Source organism: Phyllostomus hastatus, unplaced genomic scaffold (genome assembly GCF_019186645.2).
Source record: "Phyllostomus hastatus isolate PE091 unplaced genomic scaffold, TTU_PhHast_1.1 phas_contig_152, whole genome shotgun sequence".
Taxonomy (NCBI): domain Eukaryota; kingdom Metazoa; phylum Chordata; class Mammalia; order Chiroptera; family Phyllostomidae; genus Phyllostomus; species Phyllostomus hastatus.
The window spans coordinates 7,258,352-7,284,165 of NW_025333622.1; the positions used below are offsets into that span (position 1 = coordinate 7,258,352).

The 25,814-nt window shown below is 36.5% G+C and overlaps 1 pseudogene; it reads right to left on the reverse strand.

The window, feature by feature from the left end:
- Positions 1-10,861: 10,861 nt before the first annotated feature.
- On the reverse strand, positions 10,862-11,832 carry LOC123813541 (annotated as a pseudogene).
- Positions 11,833-25,814: the final 13,982 nt, after the last annotated feature.

Here is a 25,814-nt window from a genome sequence, read left to right on the forward strand (position 1 = left end):
GTCTATTACTAAACAGTCCTTCTTTTTCCCTGTGATCTGCCTATTTCCCAGTCTTTCCCTGAAGAGACCTCTTTGCATACTTTAAAAGCTGATGCCTAAGAGTCTGGTTTTTGATCAGTGTGCACCTAGGCGCTGACTGAGATTCTAAAATTTGTATGCCAACACAAAAGCACCCAAATAGCCAAAGGCATCTTGAAATAGAACAAAAGAAATGGAAGCATGACACTTCCAAATTTCAAACTATGGTACTAAGATTTCAAACTATAGTACTAAGTTATAGTAATCAAAACAGTATGGTAGTGGAATAAAAACAGACACATAGATCAATGGAATAGAATAAAGAGTTCAAAAATAAACCCATGCACATATATTCAACTAATTTTCTGCAAAGAAGCCAAGATTATGCAATGGGAAAGAACAATTTTTTCAATAAATGGTTGGAAAACTGAATATTCACCTGCAAAAGAATGTAACTGGAACACTATTTTACATCATAACAAAAGTAAACTCAAACTGGATTAAAATCTTGGGTGTAGAACCTGAAACCACAAAAATTATAGAAGAAAACCTAGGAGATAAGCTCTTCGATGTCTGTCTTGGCAACATTTTTTTTTATTTGACAGCAAAAGCAAAGTCAACAAAGGAAAAATAAACAAGTGGGGCTACATAAATAAAAAAAGCTTCTGCACAACCAAAAAAATCATCAACAAAATGAAAAGGCAACAACAGAATTTCAGAAAATATTTATATCTGATAAGAGGTTACTATCTAAGTATATAAAGGACTCATGTGACTCAAAAATTAAATAACATCATGGCTAACAAAAAAAATACTGTCCAATTAAAAAGAATGTGCAGAAAACAAAATTGACATTTTTCTAAAGAAGACATATGGGTAGGTGACAGGTACATGAAAAAATGCTCAATGTCACTAATCACCAAGAAAATGCACCTAAAAATCACAATTAAATATCACTTCACACCTGTTAGAATAGCTATCATCAAAAAACCAGATACAAAGGTTGGAGATCCAAGATGGCAGAGGAGTAAGTGGAAGCTACACTAACCTCCTCCCAGGACCAATCTGGAATTACAGCTACATTGTGGAGAAATCATCCTGAATAACCATCTGAACACTAGCTGGAGAGGGGCCTTACAACCAAGGATAGACAGAAGAAACCATTTCACCACAATGCAACTGGTAGGGAATGCAAAGGCGGTGTGAGAGGGCTGGGCTCCCATGGATAGCAGCTAAAGTGCTGGAGAGATATTTCAGTGGCTGAGGTGTGGGGGTACCGCTGAGAAGTATGGAGTCTGAACCCCAAGCTGAGCTTCCCAGCCTACAGAACCTGAGCTGTAAAGGAACCCAGATAACATCCATCTGTGAAAAGCAGCAGGGTTTCTGTCTGCTTTTCAGGAAGTGATGGCTGGAGACACAGAGCACCTGTTAAAGGGCCAACATGCAAGATTTCACTTGCAGCCACTTACCCTAGGCTAGGGCAGAGGAGGACAGACTGAATTAGAGATGCTTAAGGAGAGTCTGGGTTGATATATCTGGAGAAAGAATCGAAGGACCAGCAACCAGGATCCCTGTGCTGAGTCATCCCCCAAACTGCAAAAGCCATCTTTCTCAGGCAGTGCACTCCTCTACAAATGGCATCAGCCTGAGAGTAAACAATAACCCCACCTGCAGGAATTACTCTGCACTACTCTGTGGAGTTTAAGCCAGGCTGCTGATTACAGATTGTTAGTTTCAAACTGATCAGTTTAACAACTGATTAGCTTAAAAACTAAGGCAAAAAATACAAAGTAGCAGCCAAAATGGGAAGACAAAGAAACAGACCCCAAAAGAACAAGAAAATTGTGGAGAAGAAAAACTACATGAAATGGAGGAAAACAATTTATCAGAAAGAGAGTTTAGAGTAGTGATTATATAGAGTAATGACTCAGTGGCATGGAAAAAGACATAGAAACCATAAAAAGGACCAGTCTTAAATAAAGAATGCTATATCTGAAATAAGTAATGCAGTGGAAGAAATAAAAAGTAGGTTAGATGAAGCCAAGGGTCGAATCATTGATTTGAAAGACAAGGTAGAAAAAAGCACCCAGGCAGAGCAGCAAAAACAAAAAAGAATTTTAAAAAATTAGGAAAGCTTAAGAAACATTTTGGACAACATTAAATGGAATGGAAATATCCACATCATAGGAATACCAGGAGAAGAGAGCAAGCAAGGGATGGAGAATCTATTTGAAAAAATAATAACCAAATACTTCCCTAATCTGGGGAAGAAAAAAGAAACACAAGTCCAGGAAGCTCAGAGAGTCCTAAACAAGTTGGACCCAGTGAGGCAAACAGCGAGACACAGCATAATTAAAATAACAATGCTTAAAGAGAAGGAGAGAATCCTAAAAGCTGCAAGAGAAAAGCAGGGAGCTACCTACAAGGGAGCACAAATTACACTGTTATCAGATTCCTCAACAGAAACATTTTCAGGCCAGAAATCAGTGGCATGAAATATTCAAGGTGATGAAAAGCCAGGACCCACAACCAAAGCTACTTTACCCAGCAAGGCTATCATTTAAAATGCAAGGAGAAATAAGGAGCTTCCCAGACAAGAAAAAGCTGAAGCAGCTTGTTAATACCAAACCAGTACTGCAACAAATATAAAAGAGCTTGCTTTAAGTAGAAGAAGAAAAAGAGGAAGAGAAAAAAACAGAGGAAAATAGTCTGCCAATAAAATGGCACTACATACATATCTATCAATGATTATCTTAAATGTAAATGGCTTAAATGCTCCAACCAAAAGACATAGGGTATCTGAATGGATCAGAACAAGACCCATATATATGCTGCCTCCAAGAGACCCATCTCAGATTTAAAGGTACACATAGACTAAAAGTAAAGGGTTGGAAAAATGTATTTCATGCAAATGGAAAAGAAAAAAAAAGCTGGGGTAGCAGGATAAAATACACTTTAAAACTAAAGCTATGGTAAAAGACAAAGAAGGAGACTACGTAATGATAAAGGGAACAATTCAACAAGAGGATATAACCCTAGTAAACCTTTATGTACTCAACAAAGGAGCACCTAAATATGTAAAGCAAATTTTGCTGGACATAAAGAGAGAGACTGTCAGAAATACAGTTACAGTAGGAGCTTTTAATACCCCACTGACACCAATGGAAAGATCTTACAGACAGAAGATCAACAAGGAGACAGCAGCCTTAAATGACACACTAGATCAGATGGATTTAATTGATATCTTCAGAGGATTTTACCCCCAGACAGCAGAATATTCATACTTTTCAAGTGCACATGGAACATTTTTTTGAATAGACCACATGATAGGAGACAAAACAAGTCTCAATAAAATTAAGAAGATTGAAATCATATCAAGCATCTGACCACAGTGTTATGACACTAGAAATTAATCACAACAGAAACACTGAAAAATTCACAAAGACATGGAAGTTAAATAACATGTTATTAAACAATGAATGGGTCAACAAGAAGATCAATGAAGAAATCAAAAGATACCTTGAAACAAATGAAAATGAGGACACAACAATCCAAAATCTGTGGCACTTGGGAAAGCAATCATAAGAGGGAAATTCTTAGCATTACACACCTATCTCAAAAACAAGAAAAAGCTCAAATAAACAATCTAACTTCACACTTAAAGGAGTTGAGAAAAAATAACAAAGCCTGAAGTGAGTAGAAAGAGCAAAATAATAACATCAAGGAAGAAAAAAAAGAAATAGAGTCTAAGAAAATGATAGCAAAGATCAATGATACAAAAACTGATTCTTTGAAAAGATAAAAAAGACTGACAAACTTTTAACCACACTCATCAAGAAAATAAGAAAAAAGACCCAAATAAATAAAATCAGAAATGAAAGAGGAGAAATAACAACTGACACTAAAGAAATACAGAAAATTATGGGAAAAAGTTATGACCAAGTATATGCCAACAAACTGCACAACTAGGATAAAATAGATAAATTCCTAGAAGTATACAATCTTCCAAAAGCTAAATAAGGAAGAATCAGCAAATCTGAATAGACAGATTACACCTAGCAAAACTGAAACAGTAATCAAAAACTCCCAACCACCAAAAGCCATGGATCAGACAGCTTCACATGTGAATTTTAACAAACATACCAGGAAGAACTAAAACCACTCCTCAAATTATTTCATAAAATTCAAAAGGAAGGAAGGCTCCCAGACTCATTTTGCAGGGCCAGCATTATCCTAATTCCAAAACCAAATAAAGATACTACAATGAAAGAAAATTATAGGCCAGTATCCCTGAAGAACATAGATGCTAATATCTTCAACAACATATTAGCAAACAGAATATAGCAATGCATCAAGAAGATCATACACTATGACCAAGTGGGATTTATTCTGGGAATGTGAGGTTGGTACAACATTTGCAAATCAACAAATGTGATTCACCACGTTAAAAAAAGGGATAAAAACCCCTTGATCATATTGATAGATGCCGAAAATACACTTGATAAAATCCAGCAACATTTGTAATGAAATTCTTAGCAAAGTGGGAATAGAGGCACAATACTTAAACATAATACAGGCCATATATGACAAACCCACTGTCAGCATCACACTCAATGGGTAAAAACTTCAAGTGTTTTCCTTATGATTGGGAACAAGGCAGGGATGTCTACTTTCACCTCTCTTACTCAACAGAGTACTGGAAGTCCTAGCCACAGTATTCAGATAAAAAGAAGAAATAAAAGGCATCCAAATGGGAAAAGTACTAAAACTGTTTTTTATTTGCAGATGACATGTTAATGCACATAGAAAGCCCCCAAAACACCACCAAGAAGCCACTAGAACTGATAAACAAATTCAGCAATGTAGCAGGATACAAAATTAATGTCCAGAAATCAGTTGCATTTTTATATTCTAGTAATGAACTAACAGAAAAAGAAATTTAGAAAATAAGCACTCACAATAGTTTCAAAAAGAATAAAGTACCTAGGAATAAATTTAATCAGAGATGTAAAAGACCTGTACTTGGAAAATTATGTCACTGAAGAAAAATTGAAGAAATACAAATAAGTGGAAGCACATACCGTGTGTATGGAGAAGAAGAATTAACATCATTAAAATGTCCATACTACCCAAAACAATCTATATATTCAAACCAATTTCTATCAAGATTCCAATGACATACTTCACAGAACTAGAACAAATATTTCAAAAGTTTATATGGAACCACAAAAGGCCCCACATAGCAACAGCATACCGAGTAGAATAACAAAGTTGTAGAAATCACCCTACTTAATATCAAACTATACTATAAGGCCACAATAATCAAAACATCATAGTACTGTCATAGAAACAGACTCATAGACCAATGGAACAGAATGAAGAGCTCAAAAATAAACCCACACTTTGTAGTCAATTAATATTTGACAGAAGAAGCAAGTACATACAATGGCCTAAAGATAGTTTATTCAATAAATTGTATTGGGAATATTGGATAGATACATACATAAAAATTAAACTAGACCATATTCTTACTCCACACACAGAATAAATTCAAAATGTATTAAAGACTTAAATGATAGACCTGCCTAAAAGATAACATAGGTTGCAAAATCTGACATTGCTCATAGCAATTTTTTATCAGATATATCTCCCCATGCAAGGGAAATAAAAGGAAAAATAAACAAATGGGACTACACTGAACGAAAAAGTTTTTGCATAGCAAAGGAAATCATAAATAAAATAAAAAAAACATCTCACAGAATGGGATAACATATTCACCAATACATCTGATAAGGGGTTATTATCCAAAATTTGTAAAGTACTTACAAAAGTCAACACCAAAAAAACAAATAACCTAATGAAAAAATGAGCAGAGGACCTGAATAGACACTTCTCTAAGGAGGATGTACAGATGGCCAGTAGACATATGAAAAAATGCTCAATGGCCCTAATCATCAGTGGAATGCAAATTAAAACTATAATGAGATACCATCTTAGACTTGTTAGAGTGGCTATAATCAATAAATCAACAAACAACAAGTGCCAGCTAGGATATGGAGAAATGGGAACCCTGTTGCACTGTTGGTTGCAATTCAGATTGGTGCAATCACTGGGGAAAGCAGTATGGAATTACTTCAAAAAATTAAAAATGGATCTGCCTTTTGACTCCACAATCCTACTTCTGGGAATATGTCTGAAGGAACCCAAAACACTAATTTGAAAGAACATAAGCACCCCTGTGTTCATTGAAGCAGTGTTTACAATTGCCAAGATGTGGAAACAGCTCAAGTGTTCATCAGTAGGTGAGTGGATAAAACAACTATGGACATTTACACAATGCAATACTGCTCTGCCATAAAAAAGAAGAAAATTTTACCCTTTGTGACAGTATGAATGGATGTAGAGATTATGCTAAGTGAAATAAGCCAATCAGAGAAAGGCAAATACCATAAGATTTCACTCATGTGTGGAATTTAATGAACAAACTGAACTAACAAGGAAATGGGGCCAGACTCATAGATGGAAAACAGATGACAGCTAGTTTGGGGGGAAAAGTTAGGGGGTGGAAAAACTGAACAAAAAGGAGAAAGGACTCACGGACATGGACCACAGTGTGGTGATTGCTGGTGGGAGGGGATACAAGGGGATTAAATGGTAATGGAAAACTAAAATAAAGGTAAAAATAATAAATAAAATTCAAAAAAAGGACAAGATAAGTTTTGGTGAGGATGCAGAGAAAAGGAAACACTTGCATACAGTTTGTAGGATGTATATTGGTGCAACTACTATGAAAAACAGGGTAGAGGTTCCTCAAAAATTAAAAATAAAATACCATATGATTCAACAATCCTATATCCAGGTTTATATCTAATGGAAATAAAAACAGGATATCAAAGAGATATCTGCCCTCTCATATTCACTGCAGCACTAGTTACAATAGCCAAGATGTGGAAACATCCTAAGTGTTTACCAACATATAAATAGGTAAGATATGATGTATGTGTATATATGTGTGTGTGTATGGAAAAAAGGTTTATAGTTGTGAGTACACAAAACACAGTTTATTCTTGTATTATTATTCATTAATTATTGTATTATTTTCCATATGGGCAATTGTGAAACTACTTTTGCCAACCCCTGTATGTGTAAATATACACATACACACACGTACAATGGAATATTATTCTGAAATGAGACAGAAATCCTCTCACTTGCATCAACATGAATGGACTTTGAGAGCATTTTGCTAAGTGAAATAAGTCAGACAAAGTCAAATACTCTGCATGATTTCACTTATATGCAGAATCTTAAAAAATGTCAAACTCATAGTAACAGAGTAGAAAAGTGGTTTCCCAGGGCTGGAGTTGGAGATATATAGAAAGGCTGGTAAAATAGTGCAGACTTTTAGCTCTATAATGAATAACTTGAGGACCTAATGTATAACGCAGTGACTGTAGTTGATAGCACTCTTATTGTACAATTGAAATTTTCCGCCCTGGCTGGCGTAGCTCAGTGGATTGAGCGCGGGCTGGGAACCAAAGTGTCCCAGGTTCGATTCCCAGCTAGGGTACATTCCTGGGTTGCAGGCCATAACCCCCAGCAACCACACATTGATGTTTCTCTCTCTCTCCCTCCCTTCCCTCCCTAAAAATAAATAAATAAAAAATCTTTAAAAAAAAAAGAAATTTTCCAAGAGAGTGGATCTTAAATGTTCTCACCAAAACAGAAAATTAAAAAAGATAAATATATGAGGTGACAGATATATTAAGTAGATGTGGGGATTCCTTTAACAATATATACATATTTCAAATGACTGTGATGTGCAATTTAAATATCTTGTATATTTTATATGTCAATTATTCCTCAATAAATCTGAAAAAAGAGTACTTATAATTTTTTAATACAAGAGAAAAATTCAGAGTAATAATTCTAAAATATTAATATAAGTTTACTGTTTTTCCTGACATTTTTCTTTCTATAATAAAAAATATTACTTTTAGAAATAGAAAATAAATATTGCATAATATTTTAAGTGGCACAATGGGAGAGAATAATGGAAAGAGGTCCACATAAATTCCCCTTGCTTCTCCTCTGCTCCCTCTCCTAATTTATCTGCCTCTCCTGAGTTAAGGATCTTCTGGCCACAGAGAGCCAGAGACGCAAGTGAGCTCCTTGCCAGTAGAATTCTGATCTAGCATCTTAGCCACTAGATAGCTGATTTACAGCTCTCTCCTGAGTTTATACAAGAGCTCAGAGAGCAGTATCCACAGAGCCCAGTACACCATTGAGATTCATGGATCTATGGAAGAAAACTCTACATCAAACATATCTATCAATCCCTCCTGTCCTTGATCTTCAAGATCTTAGCTTAGGAGGAGATGAGTTCATGTGGATTGAGGTCTTCCTACTCCCTAGTCTGAGTTAATGTAAAAGGACTAGAAGCAGGGAGATCTCATGTCCTGTGTTTAGGAGGTAGCAGGTTGACTGCTACAACTGTTGGACCATGCGTGCAGAGAACAGTCACTTTGATATCAGTGTGCTCATTTAGAGTACACCGACTAAGCAGAATCACAAATTCTTTGCCTCTCTGAGTGGTAAATTTGAGGAATAAGCTTACCCCTGTGTTATAAATTAACATTTCTTGGCCCTAGATAGGTAAGCCTTGCTAAATCATAGGTGAAGTTTAACAAGCCCATACCTTGGACTGAGACTTTAACTCTGTGTTAAAACTGACAGTCCATGTTTGTATGTGTGGGTCCTGGTTGCAACTCCCAATTGATTCTCACTGAAAAGGAAAAGAAGGAAAAGAGGGGCCATTATTTTTAAACTCCTTAAAACTCCAACAATTCCCTCTCTTAGGAGTTCCATAAAATTAGAAATAATTTCAAATATATTAAAAATACAAATACTAGTTAAGAATCTAACTCCTAGATAACATTTAGATCAAAGAAAAATTACAAGCTCCTTACAAGAAAGAGTACTTAAAACCTATGAGAAATGGTGGAAGCAGCACTCAGAGAGGAAAAATGCAAAGTAAGTCAGCAATAATCCAAAGAAGTCAGAAAGGATAAATAAAATACTTCCAAGAAAACCAAGAAGGGGTGTGACCATCTTCTATTGTATTTCCCCATGATGCCTATGTACTCCCTTTTGCTCCTGTTCCCTTCCCTTACTCACTAAGCTGCTCTAACACCCACCAGGATTGGAATACAAGGCAGCAGTAGGGCTAAAGAGCAAAACAAGTTGTACAGTTGTACCTTGTGTTTCCATTGCTGGGAGAGTCAGATGTTAAAAAAATGGTGGCCTTTTCTCTCGAGGGATACTGTGTCCCTCAAAACTGTCACTGGGGAAATTCTACCATAGACAGTTGAGGCTTCTCCATCTCATTCGGTTCCCTTTATCAACACTCTGTTTAAAACACCTTGTCTGGTTTTCTAACACAGGAGCCTTATCCAGTTTACCTGCATATCCATGTCCTGCCTAATCTCAAAGGACAGTTATTTCCCTTGTCTCTTTGCTCTGCCCAGCAGCAGGGGCATGTCATTCCAGAGAGTCTCTCTGCTCTAGACCTTTTAGTTGTGAATCCCACCCCAAACCTGACCTCTCCCAAATTTTAGGTGTATATACCTAGCTCTGTGTGCCATCATGGAAGCATCCTCATTGGGCTTTAGGAAAGGAAAAATGCTCTTTTTCTCTTCTACACAACAGTTGCATGTCTTTCATTATTGGTCTCTTTCTTTTCTTTTCTTTCTTTATTTTTTTAATAATCAAATCGTCCTTTATTATCTCTTAGGAATTAATAGAACCAATAAGCAATTCCAAGTCATTGCCAAGTAAACAATCCTCCTTCCTGTTACATTCCATCCTGACTTGGATTAGACTCAAAGATACAGAAAGTTTATACCATACTTGCTGTAAGGGCTACCTGACAATTAGGGTATAAATTAGAATTCTGATTGTGTAATTTCAACTGTTGTATAGAAAGGCCAAGTGCAGTCCTAAGTAATGAAATCAACATAAGTGTCACCTATAATAGGAAAAAAGTACAATTAGGACTTTTTTCAAAAAACAAATTATTCAACAAAGATTTAAACTCAATCCTGAGGAAGAGGATAAAATCTGCAGGAGGAACCTTGTGTCTAAGGTTTGGAACCAACCATGGACCTAAACTGTTCCTTATTTTATATCCGTTGTCTTCCGCAGAGTCCGAAGTTAGTCACCAGGAGACACAGCAGTGGGTGGCTCTGCAATGGTGTGAAGAGACCAGCAAGACAACAAATTATTTTATTTGCAACTGAAGGGCAATGAAGACACCCAGAGAGGGTCTTATTTCTAATATGATGTCCTTGATGGGGAGTAATCACTACAAATGCTTCATTGTTCAGTGGCTGTAGGCAGAGCATTCTCAGGAAAAAATACGATCCTCAGTAAAGATTCACATGAGGTTGACTACTCAGAGGACAATTGGAATGGAAACAGTGCCAGGACACTCAGCTTCTCTAACAAAATTCAACATTAACACACATTTCCCTGCTGTTGAAACAACTGAATGAGCATTATAGAGTTAAAACTTTGTCTGCCATGAACTCCTTTTCAATACCAATCGATCTTCAGATTCTTTTCAGGAAAGTGCCTGTAACTTTTCTTTAAGGAACAGGATGAGGAGGGCACACATTTAACCCCATTTGTCCATTAGCTTTGTCTGCCTCTTGAGTATCTTAATGCCTTCTACCAACCAAAGTTGGCAAGAGAGGTTATCTGACTCCCTTAAAAGGGAACACTGTGTACATAATTGCTGGTACTGCATTTCTTAGGAGATCCACAATCAAGGCAACTGGGAAAGCTAGTTATCCACAGGGATGTTTCAGAAAGGGTACATCATGGACTCTTCATTGTGGATTCTCTGAATTGCTTCAGAAAGAATGAGACTGACAACCATAGTCTTTATTTTGGGACACTGCAGCTTTTGTACCTCATAAAGGGCTGTATTGGTCACCATCTCATCAATAGAGGATTCTTTAGTCAGGTGGTGGGGGAAGGGCTTCTGCAAACAAAATGCCAGGGTGACCATGACATAGATGGATTATGTGAGCACCTCTGTCTTTCAGGATCTCCACAGCAGCAACAAAACTTTGCACACATTCAATATGTCATCCACTATGATTGTGGTGCTCCCATCAGTGTCTCCAACTACAGTTATTGGTGGCTCTTCATTGGCCATCATCAGTAGCAACTCCAGGCCAGGTGAAAGTTGCATTCTTGACCATTGCAGAAGTGATAACCATCATCCATGACCAGCACTGTATATTGAGTCTCTCCATGAATTACAGCTAAACCCAGATGGAGTTTCTCAGCATATGAGTGGGCCCTTTTGGAGCTTCAGGAGACTTAGCTACAATGACTGCATTTCTGTTACTTGGAATTTCTTGTTGGATATACTGAAGCAGGAAAACTGAGGCTCTAAGGTTGTCCACAGGCAAGTTGTAAAAGCCTGGAATTTTTTTAATCAAGTTCCGTAGCAATGATGTGAGTTAAACCCACTTTTGCCAGCATAAACATTAGGAGTTTGTACACAATGGAATACCTCTTCCTTATCTTGCTTTGCTTGCTGTAGGGGAAATAAGAGATGGCTCTAGTAATATCCTGGGCTCAGGTAGTCTTCAGTGTGGAAACCCTGATCAATAACTCCATCACTGCTGTATTCACGTCTTTGGGTATTGTTTGTATAATGAAAATATATTGGCCATGAACAGATTTTTTTATTTCAACTCTTGTTTCTCCACTGGCCTCTTGATATATGACAGACTTCCCCAATTCAGCACTAAGATGCAATTCTGGAGGTCAGAAGTACTAAAATCAAGGTATTTGTAGGGCTGCATTCATGAGGTCCTGGGGGATCCATTTCCTTGTCTTGGGGTTCACATTCCTTGGCTCATGGCCCCTATCCTTCATCTTCAAAACCAATAGCATACCATGTTCAAATCTCTCTTTTTGTCTGATCTTTGCTTTGATTGATCACTTCTTTACCTCTCATTATTGATCTCTTTAAACTTTTAGTACACTCTTAGCCTTATTAAAGATCCTGGACCTGGATGATGGATTAATGTCTATTGAACCAGTTTTTTCTTTTCTTTTTTTTTCCAGTGTTAACTGCTTAGTTTAGTCAAGATAGAACAAGATAGATAGTATTAACAGCAAACACTCCTGAATCATTCCCACCTACCTCTTCCCCCCTACCCCAATACAACCACCACACATCACAGCAATATCCCAAACCCATTCCCAATTTGTTAAATATAGTGTATGTACACAGACACTTAGGAAGAGGCAAATCTTTTTGTGTTGAGTTCCTGGAGCTCTGGGAGCCAAGGTAGAGGCATAGCCATTGGTATTGAACCAGTTTTTAATAACCCCTTTTTAAGTCTTGCATAGGAAAACTGGTATTTTGATTTGGAATGTGGGATAGCACCTAGTGTTCTCAGTTTTACAGTCTCAGCTAAAACTGTTAGCAGGAAGAGTCCCATGTGAATATTCTACTGTACTCACTAATGAAAAAGTATGTAAAGAATTTGAGTAGATTATTTGCAGAAGAACATATTCAAAATTTCAACAAAATGCAAGAGATATTCTAACTCAGAAATAATATGAGGTATTATTTTATACCAGTCAGACTTTTAAGAATTTAACAAGTGTGATGAATACTTATAAGGATATTCTCATACCTTGCTGATGGAAGTGTGAATTCTATATCCCTTCTGAAAAGCAATCTGCAACTTCCATTGAACAGTTTGAAAAAAAACAACCTTATTACCTGTTGACCCAGAAGTTCCAGTCTGGGATTCTATGCTTTTGCCCTATAAAAGTAGAAGTGCTGATATGTATGAATATATCATCAAAGATGTGTATTTTATCATTGTTCAGAGTGGCAAGGATATAACATAATAGTATTAATTAATTAATAAAAAAAATCTAGCAACAATGGAAATGCCCTTAGTGGGATAATGACTGTTTGAATAAATTTTGAAATGTTATGCAATCCTTAAGAATAATGAAATAAAACTATACTAATTTTCCTTGTGGGTATTCCCCATGGATAATTATTGAGTGAAAAAAAGCAAGATGCAGAAAAATGTACATACTATTATTATATTTTTGAAAAAAATAGTTGTACTCTTAAGTGTATGTTTGCATTTATGTGTGTTCATAGAATGTGCATTGTTATGGGAGCATGGAAACAAATAAGAATATATATTAAGTTGCTAACAAGGATTACTCAGGATTGTTAGGGAGGGAAATGACAGGAGTAGGCTAAGGGGAGAGAAAATTGGAGGAGGCAACCAAAGGAGAAATACAGGTGTATGAAATCACATTTATTAATATGTGTAAAATTATATGTGTATATAGTAAATTAAGTAGATAAAGGAAAAATGATGGTGCAGAACTCTCAATTTCAATAGAAAAAAAGATGAAACAAATCCTGAGGGAAAGTTGTAAAAAAATTTGTTAGCATACCTTCATGCAGAAATGGAACTTCCACCACTATTTTTGGTAGAAAATAATTAATATAATTGATTTAGCCCAGTCACAATCAATGTTAGATCTAATCATGATACATAATTGAAGATACAAAAATAATAAAAGAAAAACACAAACATAATAAAACATAAGTAGTATTAGCTTCAATTTTGATACTTTTTAAGTCTCCAAATTTTCTAGAATAAATTCTCATATTAGAGTATTTGTTTTTCCCATAATTACCAAGCAAAGTGGAAAATATTGCAATAAATTGAATTCAGAATACTGAAATTTAGCTGTTTTCTATTTTTAAATACAGTTATTATTCATAGAAATTATTAATGTTATCTTGTAAAGGGTTTAGTATTATATTAAATAACAAGTAATACATTTTTAGTGTGGTAAATGTCATCAGATACAACCCACATAAACACAAGCACTGTGGTGTCTCAGTTTTTGAGAGTGTCACAGGGATCCTGAAGCAAAGTGTCAGAGAACTACTGCTCAGATGCTAGTATGTTAAACAATCCCCTTTTACACAAGACTGCCATCATTTTGGAGAGCATGTTTGGTGGCAGGAAGAAGCTGGGAATGTAAAGTACAGTTGCACTGACACACCGTTAACAAAATGTGAAAGCAATGAAAAAATATTCAGTTTTACTTGTAAAAATGACATGCAAAGTAAGGTAGCAATACAATAGGATGCCATTTTTTTAAACTATTAAGATTGGTACTCCCATACCTGCTTTCGGGAGTGTAAACCAGTCAAGCTCTTGGGGAACCATGCCTATTAAAATGTAAAAGTGATTTTACTTTAACTGAACTGTGGCCCTTTTCTGTAAGCCACCTGTGGATATATCAATGTTGACCCAAGTTGGCAGTAATTGAGGCAAACCACATTCAGGACAGCACTGTTTGTAACCACACACACACACACACACACACACACACACACACACACGGGAAAATCAGGGTGTTCATAAACAGAAAAATTCCCTAATGTGTTATGGAATGCCCATTCCATGTAATACTATAAACATAATTGAAATAAATAATGTGGATCCTATATTCCAGCACAGCTATTATAATTACGTTTATCACATTAGAGATACTTAAATATGGTATACAACAGAATGAGTAGTAGATTCTACATGTACTAAGAAAAGAATAAATATTTGTTCAGGGAGCATGGTGTGTGCAAAACTGGCAAATGTGTGTTTGTATAGCTATTTTCTGGAAGGATACACAAGAATCAACAGTGATTATTTCTAGCAATAATAAAGGTGGGGTCATGGAAGATTTTTGGTTTTTGTTTCATATCTATTTTATTTGAATTTTTAAAATTATGAGCTTATACTTTTAATATATTAAAAAGTCATCTTTTTGTTACTAAAAAAAGCAATCAATGTAAAGTTTATTTTAGGAGTTTGCCTTCAGGATGACAATTATATTAGATGTAAATGCTCTTGCAAGGGCACAAACATGATGGTATAGGTGAGTTTGTCCTATGATAAAGCTAAATTCCAACCAATAAGCATTTTTAGGTATGTGCTGAATGAGCAGCGTGTACTCCATGCTGTTGCACGGGTCTGAAGAAGACCTAACATGCATGCTGTTGGACAAACACTCTGCCAGTTTGGGCTCTGTAGCCTGAATCAGGTTTGCAGCAAGAACAGGATGAGGTTAAGTAAGAAAGATTCACAAGAGCTTGGAAAATTAGGCAGAAAAAAAGCACTAGGAAAAACTTTCCCTCAGGGAGTTGATTAATACATCATGGTTCTGACAGGACATATGCCTGGGAACAGAAGTGACTGGCAAGAGGAGAAAATAAAACAGAAAGAGGAAAAAAGTAGCAACTTCGTATCAGTGACAATAACAACATTTTATCTGTCTAGAAAATAAGGCTTAATATTTATTGAGAGCTCACCCTGGGCTATGACCAAAACATTAATAAATATTATAAAATGTGTTAATAATATTATATAAATATAGCATGTCATGATATTATGTATTATACTTTATCATACATATCATATAGTATTATCAAATAGATAATTTAAATTGATAATATCATATTATTACAGTTTTTAATCTTGTCAAGGTTTTATTACTCCTTACAACCGTTTCAGGAAGAGGCAATTTCGTTCTGATGAGGGGAATAAATATCTCTGAGAGATTAAAGACTTGTTCAAGGTCTCATGGCTAGTACACAGTAGCGTCCCTGATTTTCAGAGTCCTTAAAAATTTTATTACACATTTTACTTATATGTAATATATTCTTTTGTAGTTTATGTGGCGCAGATATGGATTTCTCTATTTTATCCACCAAGGTTGCACAACAATTTCAAATTTCTTATCTCATGTTCAGTCACATTTTTAATATTAAAATTATCTTATGATCTTATTTTTTATAAGCTCTATGACATCACCAACAAATATCTACTGAATACCTATTGTGCCCAGAGCATTATCTCAGAGACTGTACATATAAATTTAAATAAGAAATAATCTATATTTTAAAGAGGCTAATAATTTATTTCATAAGACAGAAAACATGTAGAAAAAATGATAGTACCATATGCCAAGAAATGGCAAGAGCTAGATAAATAATAGTCAGAAAATGGCATGAAAGTATAGAAAAATGAAACTTTTACTATGTTTTGTGGTCTTAGGCAACTTGCTTAATTTTTCTTAGCTTCAGTTTTCTTATCTGTAAAGTGGGTTTCTTAAGAGGATTAATTTGGTAAGACACCCGGGTCTGTCCAGGAAAAGTCCAATCATTGTTAATATAACGAGCATGTTTTGCACAACATCAATGTAACCTGGCATCCAAGGAGAGTGGACCAGAATGTGCATGTGTGAACAATTACAACTTCACAGTACTAGTCAGTGGGGGCAGTAGATGCTGTTGAGTGAGCATGTGTACTGTGTGCTCATCACATTCAAAATGCCTAATTAGAGCAATGAATCTGCATCAAATTTTGCATTAAGCTTGAACATTCCTCCATGGAAACTATTCAGATGATGCAGAAGGCCGCAGCTATGGGCAACTGGTGATTGGCAGATTCATCACAACAATGTATCCACTCATCAACCATGTCTTATTCAGAGTGTTTTGGTGAAATATTAAATCACCCAGGTCACTCAGCCCTGCTACAGCCTTCATTTGGTACCCTGGGCCTTCTGGCTTTTCCCAAAACTAAAAACACCTTTGAAAAGGAAGGGGTTTTAGACCAACGAAGAAATTCAGGAAAATACAATGGGGCAGCTGATGGCAATTGGAAGAACAGTGTGAAGCTTACTTTGAAAGAAACCAAGGTGTCATTGTCCTATGTACAATGTTTCTTGTATCTTAAATCTTCTCTAATACATTTATCTATTTTTCATAGAACAAGGCTGGATACTTTCTGGGCATACCTGTATATATGAACTAAGTGCCTGACACATGTCATGTAATAAACAGAAACTATTGTTAATGTTTTGTACTCTTCATTTCTTCTCCTTTTCTTTTTTCTCCTCTTCCTCATCATTTCTGAAGCCTCAGTGAATATTCAAGGAAGATTCAGATAAGTGAAAACTCATGGAGAAGGATTTTTTCCATTTATATAAAATTTTATGAACATATTCATATTAGAGTTTATATATTTATATGCATCTTGAGAATGCTCAGAAATCAGCACCCCTTTTCCTATCTTTCCCTATTCTGCCTCTGAACTGAGCGAGAAAGTGAAAACCAAAAAACAAGATGAATAAAACCCAGCAAGACAGATGAAGGCCTTTATCATTGCCATTGTTAATGAGAAAGGCTGTTGAAAGTCTTATTTCAGTGTAACAGCCAAACGGACTGTCTACCTAACTCTTTAAGAAGATAGACATTCTCCAGTTCATCGTGGTCAAGCATCATGAACAGAGCAGACCCCACTGCAGGCTCAATACCTCAGGCACTGATCTCATGTCATTGCTGAAAAAAGAGGCATGTGGCTGGGAAACCCATAGAAGAGAACAAAGGAAATGACTGGTTGTATTTATTATGCACCTCCAACTTCTTCCAAATTTACCAATCAGAAAACTTCTCTACCTCAATGAGTGGGACAGCAATGGGGGGGGGCAGCAAGAGGACAGAAAGGCTTTAGGAAACCCTTTCTCAACAAAACCAGGGGTCAGATAGGCATTACATTCACACATGCACATGCAAAATGTACACAACTCAAAAGACAGTTAAGTTGCCTGTTGAGCTTTCTTACCCATTCACCCATCACCTTCCCCTTAGGCTGCCTACATTTTCTAGTTGACTAATACAAACAATGTGTAAAGTCTGAATATGAGCCTTCTGTCAGTCAGATGTGTACATATTTCTTCTCTTGCTCTGGGACTTGTTCATTTTCAATCTCTTAATAGTATCCCTGATAAACAAAATTTATTCACTTTCATATAGTTTGATTTAATAAAATATTTATTTATGATTAATATTTTTATACCCCACTTAAGGAATAGTTCACTATAAACCTACAATCCACTAGTAATTAATTTTTGTATGTAGTAAAAGAAAAGTTAATTTTCTTTCTTGTGGATATCCAATTGATCCAGCATCATTTATTAAAATGATAGTTGTTGTCCCCAAGAGAAATAAAAACTTATATTCACACAAAACAATGCATGTGAATGTTTATACAAGCTTTATTCATAATCTACAAAAACTGGAAACAAGCCAATTGTATTTCAAGAAATAATTTTTAAAAGGTTGTGGTATAGACATACAATTTACAACTAACCTTCAATAAAAGGTATGAATTATTAACAGGTATAGCAACATGGATAATCCTCAAATGCATTTTGCTAAGAGAAAGAAGCTAGACAAAAGGAAACATACTGCAGGTTTTATTTATGTGATATTCTGGCACATACTTACCATTTGGATCACAAAAGCCAAACTATCAGAATAGAAAAGAAGGCATTGGTTGCCAGGAGATAGGAAAGCATGAGGGAATATTTGGGGGGTGATGAAATTGTTTTATGGTTGTGGTGGTGTTTATACAACTCTATATACCTGTCCAATGCACAAATAGTAGATTTTACTCTTTGTATATTTTTAAAATTATAAAATAAAAAAACTTTAAAAACCTCAAATTAAAAAAAACATTTTACCCACTGCTTTATAGTGTCACTATTGTCATAAATTAGTTTGTATGTGCACAGGTTACCTCTACTTTAAAATGTGTCACTATTCAACTTGTTACTTGACAATAATATTTTATTATTTATAACTAATTTGGAATTGGATGCATGGAAAACTGGAAGACTGATAATTGTATTTATGGATTTAGAGACAAGCTAAATTTCTTCTCTTCCACCAATCCAAAATTTCTCCTTCCCATGGTGAGATAGGAGTAGATACATGACATCCAGATCTCTCTAGTTGCTGGGAGTGCTGGCAGACATTTTTGTCTATTACCTCCTTCAAACATCGCCTCAGCTTCAGAGAACTACCTTACCAAAAGCCATGCCTTCCAGCCAGCCCAAATCTAATAGCAAATTGAGACAGAGGATTAAAAGACTGTCCATACAAGCCTAATGCAGCACTACTCTTTTGAGCCTTTCTAGACTCAGATCTTTTGATAGAGTTACCTGAGGTTGTTGAGCCCACACTGTATTTTAACTTGTAAATTTGATTATGGGAAATGAAGTTACTATGCAACCATAATAAACCAGATTATCTTTGACTTACCAATGGACACAGCAATAGCCATCATAGTTGGGGGTGGTTTATCCAAGATCACTAATGAACAGGACCAGAGAGTACAACAAAGTTTATGAGCAGGTAGCTCAGGCTCTTATCACCTACCACTGTTGGACCAGCACCCACATTTAGCTTATATTAATTGCAGTATGAAGACCTTCTATGAGCAGCTGATAGAAGAAGGAGAAGCCAGATTTTGGTTTATAGCTGAGTCAGATTTATATGTAGGGACAAGGGGAAAAATGGACAGCAGCTGCATTACAGCTTCACTCAGAAGTGGTCTTGAAAGTCAGCGAAGACAGAGAGATTCTCCCAAAAGGCAGGGTTTTAGGTGATGCACCTGGTTATGCACCTGGTCATTTGAGAAGTGGTCCACAATTAGTATACACAACACACACACACACACACACACACACACACACACACGTGCACACAAGGTCATGGACCTGGAAGAAGAAAGAGTAGAAGATCAGGGACAAGGAGGTCTGAGATAGAGAATATGGGTAGATGAATGAGAGAAAGCACAAAGTGAGAATTTCTTAGAATTACATGTTAGATTAAAGTACATTTACCATAGAAGATATATCAATAATAATGGAGAGGACAGAATGACACAGCCAGTTGGTGTCAGCCAGTCTTTGACATAGGTCACCTCAGCACTAGCATAATGGGTGCATGAAGAAAGTGACTACAGTGGCAGAAATGGAGACTCTTCATGGATCCACAAGGATGGGCAGGCTTTCATCTGCCAAGGCTGAGGTAGTAGCTACTACTGATGCCAAATGTCTAAATTGCCAGCAACAAGGACAAATGCTGATATCCCAATGTAGTACATTTCTTGAATAGTACAACTGATGACTTGATGACAAGTTGACTACACTGGGTCCTTTTCCACCTGAAGTAAACAGACACCCATTCTAAGAGGAATAGACACACATTCTGTGCCTAGGTTTGCCTTTCCTGTTGGCATGGCCTTAAGCAGCACCAGTACCCAGGGTCTTAGAGAATGTTTTGTCTATCAGCACTGGATCTCACGTAATATTGTTTCCCACTTTAGAGGAAAATAATGAGAATATTACATGGATTTGCAGTTTATATCACACTCTCTATCACTTAGTATCTACTGATCTGATAAAGTGGTGAAATGGTCAGCTAAAGGCACAGTGCATGTGCCAGCTCCTATTCAGCACTTTGAGAATAGAACACTATTCTCCAGTTTGCTGTATATGCCTTGAAGCAAACCATTTTATGTGGTGCTGTGCTCCAAATATGTAGAGAATACATGAGTTTGGAAACCAACGACTAGAAGCAGAAGTGGCTACACTCGTCATCATTAGCGGGAAGTTAGTTATTCCATTTTTTGCCTCGGCCCGCGAGGCAGTCAACGGGGTCCGCCGAAGTACCTGTAACGGATGAAAAGGGATGGGACAGGAGGCGCGAAAGAACGACAGCAAGTCAAAGGATTCTGATCAAGCTGCCAGTTTTATTTTAAAATGGAGGGAGTTATATAGAGGAGGGTAGAGGAAGGCAGATAGGGGGAAGTAGCTCTGGTTGGTAGCTTTGGGGCGTGCTCTTAACTGGGATAGGCTAGGGGGCGCATGATAGGCGCGTGATCAAGGCACTGATTGGTGTGCCGCCCGTGTGCTCAGGCTAGGCACCTACAATGTTTCTAATCGCAGATATCCTGTTGTGCAGGAAACTTCTGACCACAGATGTCCTGTTATATAGGCGCAATTTCCATCTCTGGCTGCATCAGCCTGCTTTAGGCTTATCCCTGCCCCCAACAATTTTTACAAATCTGGTCTCTGTAGGGTTAAAAGTTCTGTTCCCAAAGAGAGACTTCTCCAGCCAGAAGACACATAAATCAGCTTATCTGACAATAAAGCAGCTTAGGTATTTTAGTCTTTTTATGTATAGGGATCAGCAAGCAACTTGTTCTGGGTAGCTGATCTGATCCTCAGGTGGAGCTAGGACTGCTATTACTTGGTGGGGGGCAGGGAAGAATATGGTGGGCATGTAGAATTGAGCTTCTCTTGATATTCCCTTACTCAGTTGTTCTGCTAGATAGGTAAGTGCAACAATCCTGGTTTGAGAAGGCCATTGTGACCAAGAACCCCTACTTGTAAGGAAGGAGAATCTAGGTCACACAGCCAGGCAAGTCACTAAGACCAGCACCTGGAGGTGAAAGGAATATAGATAGAAAACTAGGAGGAGGTAGATTGTCAGTTACATCCTGAAGACCAACTGCAGTGGTCTGGACTGATGTGTATTCTTTTAGACTTCTTCTAAGTTTACTCCAGAAAAAAGAGACTCACTAGAATCCTAGAGAACCTCTTCTGAATGTATATGAAAAAAAGGATGATCTAGATGCAAGGAGGACTGTGGTGAACATAGATATGGCCTTGTCAGTGGTGGTCGCCATTCAAGGGTAGATCAAGGCAAGTGTAGAAGGCCCTGGTTCATTTATCTCAAAGTAGGGTAACTCTCTTGGCTATTTCAGCTTTAGAACTTCCAGAGGTTTGGCTGAGGTTGTTGGGCTGGGCTGGCAGCCTGATATCTCCTGTTCAATTTTGTTTCTTTCCCGTTTCTCTCACAGCTGTTGATCACAAGAGCAGTTTGTAATAAACATCATGCATACTCGCTTCTATCTCAAAGAGTTCTAATAGCAGCACAATTTACAATAGCCAAGTGTTGGAAGCAACCTAGGTGTCCATCAGTAAATGAATGGATCAAAAAACTATGGTACATTTACACAATGGAATTCTATGCAACAGAAAGAAAGAAGGAGCTCCTACCCTTTGTAACAGCATGGATGGAGCTGGAAAGCATTATGCTAAATGAAATAAGCCAGGCGGTGAAAGACAAATACCATATGATCTCACCTTTAACAGGAACCTAATCAACAAAACAAAGAAACAAGCAAAATATAACCGAAGAAACTGAAATAGAGGACAGGCTGACAAGTGACCAGATGGGAGAGGGGAGGGAATTCCAGGAGAAAAGGGAAAGGGATTGCAGGAACAAGTATAAAAGACACATGGACAAAACCAAGAGAGGGGGTTGGAAAAGTGAGGGAGGTGGCGAAGGCTGAGGGGTGTGCTGGGATGGGAGTAAGAGGCAGAAAACTGTACTTGAGCAACAATTAAAGTGAAATATACAAAAAAAGAGTTTTAAGACCCTGCTTCTTGTAAACTCCAACCTGCAGTGTGTGTTAACTACCTCAAAACCTCTACAGAGCTCTTGAGCATCTTATGTACCAGACGGTAATTTTTTTTCCATTCTCAGTCCGTCAATCTGTAAAACCCATTATCTTTTCATGTCACCCTGCATGCCTCAAGAGAAGAATCTACTAGTTATTGATTAGGTCCTTGCTTTTCACAAACCCTCACCAAGCTCTTGTCTCCTTCTCCAGTGTACAAAGTGAGTCTATATAGTAAGTTTTTATTCATGAAATTCCTAAATTATAAAAATGGAGATTATGTCATCTCTAAATCTTTTCTTATGAAGAAATTTGTGGAAAAATATATGTATACCATTAGAAAGTTACTTATCACCTTTTCCGTATTGAAAAGAAATCATGTGTTTGACAGGTGTCCGAAGCCTTTCTTCTCTTTTTCTCAGCAAAAATGATTTTAGTGCCTTTGAAATTGATTCTAAAAAGGTCAAATTATATGCATTTATTCTTTTTATTTCTTATGCTTAGGCTGACATTGGCTTGCTCTTTATAATAGAAGTAATATAAACATCTCTTTTCAAGATGGTGATACTTATTGTGTCTGATTTAATCTCAGGTTGCATAATATTGTGGATTAGAAAAAGTTTTGTTGTATTCCACTCATAGTCAATCAACTTTATCACCAATTTTATTGAGAAGATTTCTAGATTTATAAATACTTCACTTTTAAAAAGAAATTACACCCATATAGGCCCTGGCTGATGTGGCTCAGTGGGTTGAACACCAACCTGTGAACTGAAGGGTCACTGGTTCAATTTCCAGTCAGGACACATGCTTGAGTTGTGGGCCAGGTCCCCAGCTGGGGACATATGAGAGGCAACTGATCAATGTTTCCCTTATACATCAATGTTTCTCTCCCTATCTTTCTCTCTTCTCCTCTCTCTAAAAAATAAATTAAAAATATTTTTAAAAATAAAACTTAGGCACATACAGAGCTTAAATTTGATTTTTAATTTAGCAGGAATACAGCTGAGTATTTCAATAGGCTGTCACATTTGAAGAGAAACAAAAAATAAAATAATTCAAAACAACATTCACACCTATTGGAATGGCTAAACACACACACAAACAAAAAAAAACACCTTATAAATGAAAATTCTAAGTGCTGGTGTGAATGTAGAGCAACAGTAATTGCCCTTATTTATTTGTAAAAATACAAAACGGTACAGTCACTTCGAAAAATGATTTGTGTTTCTTACAAAACTAAACATCATCGTACCACATGGTCCAGCAATCACCTTCCAAGGTATTTACCTAGATAACTTGACAAAATTAGGTCTACTAAAAAATGTGCATGTGAACATTTATATCAGCTTTATTCATAATTGTATTACACTGGAGGCAACCGAGATATCCTTCAAGAGGTGCATGGGTAAACAAGTTATTATATATATACATACACATACACAATGAACTTGTTCCATGCTAAAAAGAAATATGCTACCAACCACAAAAAGACATGTAAGATCCTTAAATGCATATTACTTAATGAATGAAGCCAGTCTGAAAAGCTTGCATACAATATGATTCTAAGTATACAACATTCTGGAAAAGGCAAAATTATAGAGACAATAAAAAGATTAGTGATTGGCAGGGTTTCAGGAGGAAGGGGAAGGGTTGAACAAGTGGAACACAGGGAGATTTTTAGGGCAGTGAAGACATTCTGTATAATATTGTAATGGTGGATGCACGACATTCTGCATTTATCAAAATCCACGGAACTGTAACACAAAGAATGAAGTCAAATGTAAACTATGGGCCCTGGCTAGTGTGGCTTGGTAGATTGAGCACCAGCCTGTGAACCAAAATGTCCTTGGTCCAATTGCCTGTCAAAACACATGTCTGGGTTTTGGGCCAGGTCCCTGATGGAGGGTGTGCAAGAGGTAACCAAACAATGTTTCTCTCCCTCTCTTTCTCTCTCCCTTTCCTGCAATCTAAAAAATAAATAAAATCTAAAAAATGTAAATCATAGACTTGTGTTAATAACAATATATAAATATTAGTTCATTGATAGTAATGAATGCATTACACTAATGCAAGATATTAATAATAGGTTACACTGTGATGGGACTATATGGAAACTGTAGTATCTGCTCAATTGTTGCAAATCTAAAACTATTCTAAAAACAATCTATTAGAAGAAAAAGAAAAAATATATTTCCTTACCACCTCAGATAACATTTCCAACTATTATTATAAATTATCTAATATTTTAAGACAGATAAGATATATACATTATTATTATCTTAGAAATCTGGAGGTAGGGCTGAGAAAGAATGCATAGTGGAAAAGTCAACTATAGCCCAATGTGGATAGCAAAATCTTTCCTTTATGATATTTGAAGGGGGTCAGAGAATTCTATAAATTCAATTTATTCTTTTATTCAATTCCTGTATCAATTTTTATGTAAAATACCCTTTACTTTATTGGAGAGTGATATAGATCTGATATAGGGAATGAGGGTAACCTATAGGAGTTGGATATTGCCATGGAAAGGAGGGGGACCCTTGTTACGTAGAACGTAAAAATGGAACTTCTAAAGTAGGTCCAGCATGCAAGCACAGGAGGAATGCCAAATGGAGCAGGAAGTGTAAGTCAGTCCAACAATGAGAAGTCCATGTAAAGCTGGCAATATTGTAATTATTCAGAAGAGAAGTATTTGATTTGGAATGCACACAGAGTTCCTTTATCAAGCTTTTGAAGGAAATTTTTTAGCCTAATCAGAGGGCTAAGAATATATGTTTTCAGATATGTAAGGAATTCCTAAGTTGTAGACTAATTAATAGCAATGCTATAACATTGGAATTTAAGAAAAGAGTTTGCATAGAGTCTGAGTTTATTCTAGAGGATTGTGTCATAGAGAGGAATGAAAAGAAAGTAAGGGGTTTTATAACCTAAAACAATGCTTGCCTGTTTCTAAGTTCTCCAACTTCAGAGGAAAGTAAATAAACACCCATGGAGCTTGGGGACAGAATCTAAGAAGTTATCAAAGTGAGAAATATCTTTGAAGCCTTCTCTCTTATTTAATAATTTATTAGATTTTTAATTCCCATTATATATCTGTGATTGTCTATTGTAAGATAACTGAGCTATAGCAGTCAGTGCTGAGTAAAAGGGATACTCCGGAAAGATGTTCATGTTATCTTGCATTTTTACACACTGCCTCAAACAATGGTTCCTGGGTAAGAACACCTCGATTTGAGAATTATGTGCCTAAAAGTCCCTGAGTTGCATTGACTCCAGAAGTTGAGAGAGATAGAGGCTCATGATTACAGTGTCCATTAGCTATTGAATCACCCACAGTGAGAC